This window comes from Salvia hispanica, chromosome 3, assembly GCF_029641045.1.
Source record: "Salvia hispanica isolate PSC_SH4W2 chromosome 3, Shi_PSC_v1, whole genome shotgun sequence".
NCBI lineage: Eukaryota > Viridiplantae > Streptophyta > Magnoliopsida > Lamiales > Lamiaceae > Salvia > Salvia hispanica.
In genome coordinates, this window is record NC_142694.1 from 42,068,640 (window position 1) to 42,081,309 (window position 12,670).

Consider the following 12,670-nt stretch of genomic DNA (forward strand, 5'->3'; position numbering starts at 1 on the left):
ACTATATATATGTTACCTATGTTGAATGATAAAAAAGATACTACTACTTCCTCCACTATGTCTCTTTACTTTACTATTCTACATGGTACCAGAGCGGATTCGAATCCGTCAGGAGGTTAGTCTGCAAAAAAAAAAAAAAAAAAAAAAAAAAACGATAATTAGGGTTTCGAAAATTAGGGTTTTTTTCTCTGGCCGCTGCTGCTCTGCTTTTCTACTCCGCGCTATTATCTGCTCCTGCTCCGCTGCCTACAACTAATTTTTTGTTGTTGCTCTGCATTCTCTGCTATTATCTACTGTTACTATCTGCATCTGCAATTATCTGCATGCAACTCAATTATCTGCTCTGCAATCTCTGCAATTATCTGTCTGCTGCTCTGCATAAGATTTGCTCTCGTTTCATCATGTCTGATCTTAGACCGCCTATCGGAACCACCATTAAGCTAAATGGTTCCAACTATATGCTTTGGTCCCGTGCTTTTCTCCTATTTTTGGGATCACAGAAGAAGAAAAGCCATGTTCAAACTGCCCCGCCTGCTACTACAGATGCCAATTACGACACTTGATGTGCTGATGATTGCTCCGTCATGACTTGGATTCTCAATAGCCTAGAACCAGCTATCAGTCAGAATATCATGTGCTTGGATACTGCCAAAGCCATGTGGGATGCTCTACGGGAGATGTTCTTCAATGACAAAAACATCTCTCGGGTATTTGAATTGTATGAGAAACTTTTCTCTCATACTCAGGATACTCAGTCAATGATTACTTCTCTACCCTGAAAGGCCTTGCTGATGAGATTTTGGTTTATCATCCTCTTTCCTGTGATGCCACGACAAGAGCAAAACAATGGGAGGAATTTATGGTAGCAAAATTTTTGTCAGGTCTTAATGCTGATCTCCAGCCACTTCGAGATAGCTTGATGGCAAGTGATACCATTCCAACGTTGTCTAACGCGTTGTCTCGCGTTCTTCGTGTCTCCACTGGGCGTACGGAATCCACCCCTTTTGAGAATTCAGCTATGTCTGCTCGTGGTCGAGGTTCGTATGGTGGACGTGGCCGTGGACAGGGACGTGGCCGAGGTCGAGGAAGAGGGTTTCACGATCGACTATGTGATCATTGTGGTCGTTCGAATCACAAGTCTGATAAATGTTAGAAGAAGTTTGGCAAACCAGATTGGGCTAACAGCACTGAGTTTACTGCGCCAAGTTCTTCATCTACTACTGATGCTTCTACCTCTGTAGCGGCGTTTGCTGTGTCTCCTGTTAAGTCTTGGATGTTGGATTCGGGTGCCTCTACCCATATTACTGGTACAAAATCCCTTTTGACATCTTTTTCTCCATCCTCTCTTCCATCTGTTCGTCTTGCTGATGACAACTATTCGCCAGTAAGCGGCATTGGTGTTGTCAAACCCACTACTCATATCACTCTTGATAATGCCTTGTTTGTCCCAAATTTTCCAGTCAGCTTAATATCTATTGGTCGGCTAACAAAAACACACAATTGTTCGGTCACATTTTATCCTTCAGATTGTATCTTTCATGACCTGCAGACGAAGAGGACGATTGGTGGAGGACATGAGCGTGGCGGTCTGTACTATTTGGATCTTGTTTCACCTGTCTCTCCTAGTGCTCTCTCTGCTGCTGTGTCTCCATATCAGTGGCATTGTCGTCTTGGTCATCCGTCTTCTTCCAGTCTTCGTAGTTTAGTTCCAGTTGCGTCTGCTGATTTTAATTGTGAGTCATGTGAGTTGGGCAAGCACCATCGCACTTCTTTTCCTTCTCGAGTCGATACTCGTAGCTTTGCTGCTTTTGATCTAGTTCATTGTGATGTTTGGGGTCCAAGTAGGATTGAGTCTAGAGGGGGTTTCAAGTATTTTCTAATCCTTGTTGATGATTATTCTCGTATGACATGGTTGTATTTGCTTAAACAAAGAAGTGAAGTCCCTACTGTTCTCAAATCCTTTTATCATGAAATAAAGACACAATATTCTGTTGATTTGCGTATTCTCCGTACTGATAATGCTCTTGAGTTCACACAACAATCTATATCATCTTTTTGTGAATCTCATGGTATAATTCATCAAACCTCTTGCTCTCACACTTCGCAACAAAATGGGGTAGCCGAGCGCAAACATCGTCATGTTTTAGATGTTGCGCGTACTCTTATGTCTCACATGCATGTGCCTAAGTATCTGATGTTGTTCTTACTGCATGCTTCCTTATTAACAGGATGCCATCTAGTGTGTTGCATGGGGATATTCCTTTTTCGTGTCTTCATCCTGATAAACCACTTTTTCATATTCCTCCTCGCATTTTTGGGTGTACTTGTTTTGTTCATGATCTTACTCCTGGGTGTTGGATAAGCTGTCCCATTGCTCTATTAAGTGTGTTTTTCTTGGTTACTCTAGAACCAAAAAGGGATACCGCTGCTTTGACCCTCTTACCAAACGTCATTATATCTCAGATGTCACCTTCCTTGAGTTTCAGTCTTATTTTACTCATCCTCAAACTAAACCAACCAGCCAGTTAATTCATACTCCTTTGTCTGCCCAAACTTTTGTTTCTCCTATGTCTTCTGCTCCTTCTTTACAGGTCTATACACGTCGTCATCGACCTGCAAACAGTACCAAATACGGTCTCATGTTCACTGCCACAGTCATCTTCGCCTCCAGCTCCTGAAGATCCAACTCCTCCTGATGAGTTACCCATAGCTATTCGCAAAGGTAAACGTACTTGTACCACCAAACACCCTGTGTCTAATCATGTTTCATTTACTCGCTTGAGTGCTCCTTTTCATGCCTTTGCTCTTTGCCTTTTGTCTACAGTGATTCCAACTTCTTACCAAGAGGCACTCAAACACCCTTTATGGCGAGCCGCTATGGACGAGGAAATGCGAGCTCTCTTGAGTCGTGGTACTTGAATATTGGTACATGCCCCTAATTCGGTTGATATTGTATCTTGTCGTTGGGTGTTTACCATAAAATTTCTTGCTGATGGTAGTATTGATCGATACAAAGCTCGGCTTGTGGCCAAAGGGTACACACGAACTTACGGTATTGACTACTTTGAGACGTTCTCGCCCACTGCTTGTATGAACTCAATCCGCATTATGTTCTCTTTGGCTGTTAATCTTTCGTGACCTATGTATCAGCTTGATGTAAAGATTGCTTTCTTGTATGGTGATTTGACTCCGACGGTCTTTATGGAGCAACCTCCGGGTTATGTTGCTCAGGGGGATGATGCTACTAAGGTTTGTTGTCTCAAAAAGGCAATTTATGGCCTTAAACAAAGTCTCAATGCGTGGTTTGATAAGTTCAGTTGTGTTCTTGGAACTATTGGTTTCAAGCAATGTAAGTCTGATCATTCGGTCTTTGTGCGACATCAAGCATCGGGCATTTTCATTCTCATTGTTGTATGTTGATGATATACTCATGTCTGGAAGTGATGTTCGTGGAATTGAGGAAACTAAGAAATATTTGCAGCAACATTTTGTTATCAAGGATTTGGGGCGTCCTAAGTATTTCCTGGGAATAGAAATTGCACACGGAGTGTCTCTATCTCAGCAAAAGTATGCTACAGATTTACTGAAAGAAACTGCATTACTTGGAACAAAGCCTGTTGATACTCCTATGGAAGTTGACCCAAGTGTTTGGGATGATAGTGGAGAATTCTCGGAGGATAAAGCTAAGTATAGACGTCTTGTTGGAAAGCTTATCTACTTGACAGTAACAAGGCCAGATATTTCTTTTGCTGTTGGCTTGGTAGTCGGTTTCTAGATAAGCCTAAGCAAGTTCACTGGGATGCAGGGATGCAGCTATTCGAATTCTTCAATATATTAAGAAATCTCCCAGTAAAGGATTGTTATTTAAAAAGAATGGTCATCTAAACATCGAAGGATATTCTGATGCTGATTACGCCGGTTCTAAGTATGATAGAAAGTCTACTTCTGGATATTGCACCTATTTGGGAGGAAACCTGATAACTTGGTGAAGTAAGAAACAACATACTGTTGCGAGATCGTCTGCTGAGGCCGAGTATAGAGCTATGGCTCATACTGCTACTGAGATGATTGGAGTCAAGAATCTACTTGGAGAACTGGGGTTCACTTTTAAAGAACCTTTACCTATGCATTGTGATAATCAAGCTGCAATCTACATTGCTAATAATCCAGTTTTTCATGAGAGGACTAAACATATAGAAGTCGATTGTCATTTCATTCGAGAGTGTTTTGAATCAGACAATTACTACTCCTTTCACTTCATCGGCCAACCAGATTGCTGATATCTTCACAAAACCGTTGCATGTGAAACGTTTTTCTAAACTTTGTACCAAGCTGGACATGATCAATATATATGATCCAGCTTGAGGGGGAGTGTTAATATCTCATATGTATTCTGTCCCACATCAGTTATGTAACATAGCCTAGCTTAGTCTCTTGTACTATATATATGTTACCTATGTTGAATGATAAAAAAGATACTACTACTTCCTCCACTATGTCTCTTTACTTTACTATTCTACAATTATAAACAGTGAGATCGGCAAACAATATCAATGATCAACGAAGTGACCAAAGTCACTCTTTGTCTTTTGCACAACATTCATAATCTGTTTAACTACCAAAATTATTAATTAGTTAGCAGTTAGAGTTCTTGAAATCAACTTCATAACACTGCCAAAAAGAGGTATGTTAACTACTTAACTACTTAACTACTTAATCTGAATATGTTATTGAATTTCTGTATTTCATTTCCATAAAAAGTGTAATATCTATAGATGTATTTAGATGTATACTTGATGAAATAGGCATATTGCAAGAAGGGATGGTGTTTCCCTTAATAGCTCGAGTCATTTCATTCGTATTTCTGAGCTCAACACTGGCGACAGCTGCTTCACTCTCGAAGCCCGGTTGCCAAGAGAAATGTGGCAATCTCACCATTCCGTACCCATTTGGGATAGGCTCTGATTGCAGTGGAAACTCGTCCTTCACAGTTAATTGCACAGGAAATCCCTTAAGGGCTTTCTTGAGCAACATTAACTTGGAAGTAGTAAATATTTCCATGTATGGAGTTGTTACAGTGAATCTACCCGTGTCGCCTATGAACTGCTATGAAGGGCAAAGACGGGAAGCTATACCTACATCGCTCACCGAAAGTCCGTTCCCAGTGTCAGCACAGTACAACGCGCTGACTGTGCTAGGGTGCAAGAATTCAGTGTGGTAGCGCGCTAATGAAACAACGGCTGGAGGGTGCATGCCTATGTGTGATGCTAATACCACTGATTTCAGTTGCAACGGCGTGAACTGCTGCCAAATCTCAATTCCAAGACGAGCCCAACAGCTTGAGTTTACTTACGAAAGCATTCAAGCGAATAATAGTACCTTTTGTGGGTATGTATTTCCCGCTGACAAGGTTTGGCTGGACAATGAGGATTATACGACGTATAAAGGAGTTGTGAGTGATATGCAGAATCCATTTGATAAAGAATTTCGATCCGTGCCTTTGGTGCTTGAGTGGGAATTCGGAAGTGGAGAAAGTATCTCCAATGGTGATTGCAATGTTAGATCAATCTGAATATAATCTTACATCTTCTAGTAGGTTCTGTTTCTGCAACTCTGGATATGAAGGAAATCCATATTTAGTTGAAGGGTGTGAAGTTGTTGATGAATGTATTGATCCATCGTTGAATAATTATGATTGCATATTTGGGAACCGAGAAGAGAATCACAAAACAACATTTCCTGTTATCGTCGTTGGGATTTTCCTCAGTATGCTGATCTTTCTCGCTGCAGCGTGGAGGTTTGGAGAAGCTATCACAGAAGCAATCAAGGCTTTCAAGGCCAGCCGAAAACACATGTTTTTCAAGAGAAATGGAGGTGTTTTGTTGGAACAACAATGGGCTGCAATTGAGAATGGGATGGAGAAAACCATACTGTTTAGTGCTGTTGAGTTGGCAAAAGCTACCGACGATTATAATGAGAATCGAGTACTAGGCCGTGGTGGCGAAGGCGTTGTGTATAAAGGGATATTGGAGGATGGAAGAATCGTGGCAGTGAAGAAGTCAGAGAGGGTGAACCAAGGCGATGACGTGGAAGGCTTCATTAATGTGGTTGTGATTGTATCGCAGATCAATCACAGGAATGTGGTCAAGTTGTTGGGGTGTTGTCTGGAGAGCGAAGTTCCTCGTCTTGTCTACGAGTTCGTCCCAAACGGCACTCTTTTTTCTCACATCCATCATCCACAAGAAGATTTCCCCTTATTTTGGGAAATGAGGGTGAGAATTGCCAAAGAAGTAGCCGGAGCACTCGTGTGCTTGCACTCTGCTGCGTCTATTCCCATTTACCACCGAGACATCAAGTCGACAAACATACTCTTGGATGAGAAGAACCGCGCTAAAATCTCAGATTTTGGGACATCGAGATCAGTTTCCATTGATCAAACTCACGTGACCACGCGAGTAGTAGGGACATTCGGGTACTTGGACCCAGAGTACTTCCAGTCGAGCCAGTTCACAGAAAAGAGCGACGTTTACAGCTTTGGAGTGGTGCTGGTAGAGCTTCTGACAGGGGAGAAAGCTGTGTCTGCTGTTAGAGTTGTGGAAGGAAGGGGTCTGGCCATGCACTTCCTTCTTTCGGTGGAAGAGAATAATTTGTTTGATATTATTGACGCGAGGGTGCTGAGAGAGGGGAGAAGGGAAGAAATCGAGACGATGGCAGAGATTGCTCGAAGATGCCTGCATTTGAATGGGAAGAGCAGGCCAATGATGAAGGAAGTTTCGCATCATTTGGATGGAATTCAGGGGGAGAAGGATGTATGCGATTTCGGTTGTGATGACTTCTCTTCCATCTCAGAATCCATTGATTTGGACAAGATCTTCGTCGAAAGCTGAGCTGCCGCCGTTTGATCAAACTACTTCCGATTCACAGAGAAGGTTATTTTTTTTTTTTTTTGTTCTTGATTTGGTGTGTTTTTCTATTTTGGTATGAACAATAGTGGTATGATTATGAATACAACAGGAAATTACACAAATGTATATTCAAGCAAATTTGGTACATGTTGCTTAAGTTTTAAGCATAAAATTATACATATAGAGAGAGTAAAAATACTTAAATACTAGTGAGAGGTTGAATTTGCCAAGTTGAAAGCTGACCTTATGCAGTTTCTATGGCAGAATGGACGTCCAGGCCTTCTATCGAGCATGCGGCGAGCAGCAGCATAGCCTATTTATTACAGAGCGAATTTCAATCAAGAATTCGTCGTCAAATCAGAAACAGATAACAGGACATTACCTAAAGTCTTTTCCAATTCACTTCAAAGTCGTCTTCTGTCTCTTTCCAGAATCTACTTCACATCAAAATTCAACGCGGTTATTTTAGTTGACCTCAATTACTAATTTGGAGTTTATTGAATGATAAAATTGTCTTTTTTGTGCTATTTATTTTAGTCTTCTCCTTATTTTTTCAAAGTAAGCGTAAAACACGCTCTAATTCAGTCGTTCTCTCCCTAGTAATTGAAGCTTTTACAAGTTAGTATCCAGCTGAGGTGCAAGGACAAAGCTATCTTAAGCCCAACTTGAAGAAGGTACATAAATATGAATAATTAATTGATCCTTTAATTCATTACTAATTGCAATTATATGTTGTTTTTCCCTTCCTTGTTCTAACTTTGTAATTATGACCTTTGTGTTCTAGTCTAAGGTGGAATGAACTTATTCAGTTTGAGCTACTTTTTGTGTTTAAAGAAGATTAATTATATCTGGGAATTGAGTTATAGATGTCTAATTTAGAGTGGTTTCTTTAATCACAAATTATACACAATAAGTTCAATTTATCCCCCTAAAATTAGTACTCCCTCAATTCTTCTATAGTTGAGGCACTTTTTTTTGGGCATGGAGTTTAAAAGGAAGAAATAATTGAGAGAATAAAATAGGAAAATAAATAAAGTAAAAATAATATAGTAGTAGAGAATATATCATATATGGGAATGACTCAAGTATAAAAGAAGTTTCCGAAATTTAAAAAAAAATGACTTAACTATGAATACAACTTTATTTAAACTGCTACCAATATTAGCGATCGATTCCTCACAGCTAAATGTTTATTTAATCGAACAACATTAATAATTTATGGAATCAGATATTAAGTAAATAAACTAAAATGGAAAATATAAATTAAGAGAAAATAATTACAAGACCATTCAAAACATTACTCCTAAATGGGATTAGAATGCTTTTCTTTCTTGAAACTCTGTTTTAGATAGTTTCATTAACATAATGATCATATACTCATCACTCTTTCCAGCAAGCAATGAAGCTAGCCTTGGTAATTCTGGTCTTTTCCACCCTATGCTTAGCCATAACCCCAACTCTTGCGATTTCTATGTCGAAGCCCGGTTGTCCAGAAATGTGTGGAGATATCACCATTCCCTACCCTTTTGGAATTGGTTCCGAATGCAGTGCAAACTCCTCATTCACAGTTGTTTGCAAAAGTTCAGCTGGAAACTCCTCAAGAATGGTGCCATTCTTGAGCAGTATAAATATGGAAGTAGTGAAAGTTTCACTGTGTGGTGTGGTTATAGTGAATCTGCCCGTGTCGCCTATAAACTGCTCTGAAGGAAGGCAAACAAGAGAGTCTATACCTATATCACTCAAAGGAAGTCCGTTAACAGTCTCAGCACGCTATAACACGTTTTTTGTACTAGGCTGCAAGGCTGCTGTGTGGTTTCATGATGATGGAACACAAGTTGGAGGATGCTTGGGTAGGTGTGATGATGCTAATTCTACAGGTGTGACCCGTTGCGATGGCGTAAATTGCTGTCAAACACCAATTCCAAGACGAGGCCAAGAGTTTCAGTTTACTTACCAAATTATTCAAACCAGCAACAGCAGTTTCTGTGGGTATGTTTTTCTTGTTGACACTAATTGGTGGGTAGCTGAGGATTACAGAAGGCAAAAAGGCCTTTTGGATGATCGGTCGAATCCATTTGATCACGAGTTTAGATTTGTGCCCTTGGCACTTGAGTGGGAATTTGATAGAAAAGATGGTTATTGCTTATCTCCGAATTCTGATTATCGATGTCCTCTTGATCCGTATGAATACGAAACGTACTTGGATTATTCTGGATCCAACTTATATCAATCTTCAGCAAAATACTGCACATGTGGAGGACATGAAGGAAATCCATATATACGTGATGGATGTCCTCGTCATCCTTATGTTCTTCCTGTTAACCATAAGAGTGAAAGATCTCTATCCATCATTAAAATAATTTTCATTGTTATTGGCAGTGTCGTTGGTGGGTTGATTTTGCTAGCTGCAGCTTGGAAGTTTGGCAAAGCTGTTACAGAGACAGTTAAGACTATCAAGGCTAGCCGAAAACACATGTTTTTTAAGAGAAATGGAGGCATTTTGTTGGAGCAACAGTTGGCTGCTGTTGAGAATGACATTGAGAAAACCAGATTGTTTACTTCCGTTGAGTTGGCCAAAGCTACTGATGATTATAATGAGAATCGAGTACTTGGCCGTGGTGGTGAAGGGGTTGTGTATAAAGGGATGTTAGAAGATGGAAGAATCGTGGCAGTGAAGAAGTCGGAGAGGGTGAACCAAGGTGACGATGTGGAAGGCTTCATTAACGAGGTTGTGATTGTATCGCAGATCAATCACAGGAATGTGGTCAAGTTGTTGGGGTGTTGTCTGGAGAGCGAAGTTCCTCGTCTTGTGTACGAGTTCGTCCCCAATGGCACTCTATTCTCTCACATCCATCATCCACATGAAGATTTCCCCTTATTCTGGGAAATGAGGGTGAGAATTGCCAAGCAAGTGGCTGGAGCTCTCGCCTACTTGCACTCTGCTGCATCTGTTCCTATCTATCACCGTGACATCAAGTCAACCAACATACTCTTGGATGAAAAATATCGTGCCAAACTATCAGATTTTGGGACGTCAAGATCAATTTCTCTTGATCAAACTCACGTTACCACACGAGTGGTAGGAACGTTCGGGTACTTAGATCCAGAGTATTTCCAATCTAGCCATTTCACAGAAAAGAGCGATGTTTACAGCTTTGGTGTGGTACTGGTTGAGCTTCTGACGGGGGAGAAAGCTGTATCGGCTGTTAGAGTTGAAGAAGGAAGGGGTCTGGCCATGCATTTCCTGCATTCCATGGAGCAAGATCAGTTATTCGACATTGTTGATGCAAGAGTGCTCAAAGAGGGCAAAAAGGAGGAAATCGAGGCGATGGCTGAAATCGCTAAAAGATGTCTGTATTTGAATGGGAAGGGAAGACCAACAATGAAGGATGTTTCGCACCACTTGGAAGGAATCAAAGTAGAGAATCCTGAAAACCAGATTCAAGGCAGTGGCTGTGATCATGTTGAAGATGTTCACTCTGATGGCCTCTCTTCCATCTCAGAAATCATTGAATGTTCGTCGTTTGATGAGTCTTGAAGAATACTACTATTGAATGTTGAAGACTTGAAGTAGTAATTTCATCCTGAGCAAGCAACCTATGATTTTCGGATTCTGTGTGTATGTGTGTGTTTAATACACTATTTAACTTATGTGTGTAACATAATATGTGCAATGTTTATCATTAGAGACGATTAATTTTATTGCCTAGAAATTTCTAAGTGAGTGATTTCCAAAGCTTGTGTAGATTACAGAGTCACTATTAGTCTTTTCTACAAAAAAAATGACAAAATTGCAATGAATCCAAAAAAAATGATACGCATTCTATCCAGGAGAAGTAAAGAATAAGCTAAGTACCTTATATTGCAGTTAGTAAGCATATCAAACTATTCAAGGATCCATTGTTCTCGCAGCGTACTGTCTCCCGTTCACCTGCGATGACTCATGTAAGCTTAAATTACAGAGAGAGAGAGAGATAGTATAAGTATTAGTGTGAGATTTGAATTTGTCAACTGAAATTTGCACCTGAACGATGAACAAAATGGCTGTTCAAGCCTTTTGTCGAGCAGGTGGCGTACACCGGCATAGATTATTATCTCAGAGTCCATCGATTTGGATAAGAACCGCTTCATATTCATATTGACCTTAAAGCTGAACTGCCCTTTGTTTCATCAGCCTTCAAAAGCTCAGGAACTACCGTTGTTTGAGGCCAATCTTCAGTAGTTTAAAGAATTGTATGGCTTTGTCATCATATCTATGAAGATTTTGAGTAAGTCTCATTTATCGTTAAGTAATTATAAAGAATTTTACTCCCTCGGTCTTAAGAAGTGGAACTCATATCTCACTAATTTTTTAACTCATATTTTTGTATTTCTTAAAATTCATACCAAGTCAAGTGTAGACTCATTGGACATTGGACGGAGGTTGTAAAATTAAAGTAGTAGTAATAGTAATTTTTTATATTATTGGACGGATGTAAAATTAAGTAGTAGTAGTAAATTTTTAAAGTTTAAGCCAAAATTGTAAACAACTAATTCAACTTTAAAACTACTTCATCCGTTCCATGCTAATAGTATAGTATTCTTTTTTTTTTTTGGACGTTCCAGCTTAATAGACTCATTTTTATGTTTGTCAAAAAGCAATACACACTTTGTGTCATACTTTATCATCTCTCTTGTTATATTCACTCTTCATCTCTCTTATTTTATTTCCTTCATTTTATATATATTAAATATCTAGTATATCTTTAATCTTCATAATAAAAAAAATGGTCTTTATTATAATTTAAACATCACTTAAATGTAGGTTTTAAAATAAAATAAAAACTGAGGTTAATAATAATACTTTTGAAATTTCAGTCTGTAACAAAGTTTATCGAAAACTAGTGCAAACATCGACTTCATGTTTTTTTAATCCAAATTTACAAATACCAGAGAATTGCAAAGTTAGTTTTAGTATTTTGCAAATTATATACTCCATTTAATATATAGTCTTTAGACTTTAAAAATTTTGCATGTCACTGAATTTTTTGATATAATATCGAAAAAATACTTTTATACTCTATTTCTTTATCCTTTTTGTATTTTTTGTCTCTAGTATTGAATTTAGATTAATGAGTCAACATGACTTCACATTACTCGTTCTTTCACTATCATCCCTTCTTTCCTCTTCAATTCTATCCTGATTTGAGCCACTTGAATCGCATTCAATAATGATAGCATAGCTGGCGCACTTGAAAATTCAAAATAACTACTGCTACTACTAGTCAATAATTCTTTCATTACTTAAACCATCTGCTTTGAATATATACATTCACAAAAATTCATCATTCCTCCTATAAGAAGTGAGTCCAATTGTAACAAAAAACTGCAGCTAAAAGGTATGTTTGTTTTCTACACAATCATCTAATTATAGTAAAATTATTATTGAAATGTTGAGCATGAATGGGCTTAGGATTGGAGCTTGATTGTTGCCTATTTACATAGTTGTTTCTCCTTGCATTTTGTACTAGTATTCAACAATCATACAGTGAAAATCTCTGAGCTCAATCACCATTATTCCTCTCAGAAGACTTGACATTTGACTTGGAAGAAAACATGTATTTACGGGGAACTAAGCGGGTCAAATTACATAGACTAAGGGTCCGTTTGGTACACAAAATTGGAATTGGAATTGAAAATCTATGGAATTGAATTCGAATTGAATTAGAATTTAATTCCAAATCCTATGTATCGCAAAATGAAATAATTGATATGGAATTGAATTT

General features: G+C 38.9%; 1 long non-coding RNA gene and 3 pseudogenes across 2 annotated transcripts; 3 read left to right on the top strand and 1 right to left on the bottom strand.

The window, feature by feature from the left end:
- The first annotated feature begins 401 nt into the window (after positions 1–401).
- Positions 402–3,775, top strand: LOC148930845 (uncharacterized; annotated as a pseudogene).
- A 1,047-nt stretch (positions 3,776–4,822) lies between these two features.
- LOC125212086 (wall-associated receptor kinase-like 2 pseudogene) lies at positions 4,823–6,887 on the top strand (annotated as a pseudogene).
- A 112-nt stretch (positions 6,888–6,999) lies between these two features.
- Positions 7,000–11,267, bottom strand: LOC125212088 (uncharacterized). The gene is made up of 4 exons (XR_007174608.2): positions 10,930–11,267; positions 10,762–10,836; positions 7,288–7,339; positions 7,000–7,218 (listed from the first exon to the last, which is right to left on the bottom strand). It is a non-coding gene; the product is annotated as an uncharacterized LOC125212088 (long non-coding RNA).
- Positions 7,439–10,650, top strand: LOC125212085 (wall-associated receptor kinase-like 2 pseudogene; annotated as a pseudogene). Its single transcript, XR_016137441.1, has 2 exons — positions 7,439–7,579; positions 8,299–10,650. The product of XR_016137441.1 is annotated as a wall-associated receptor kinase-like 2 pseudogene (transcript).
- Positions 11,268–12,670: the final 1,403 nt, after the last annotated feature.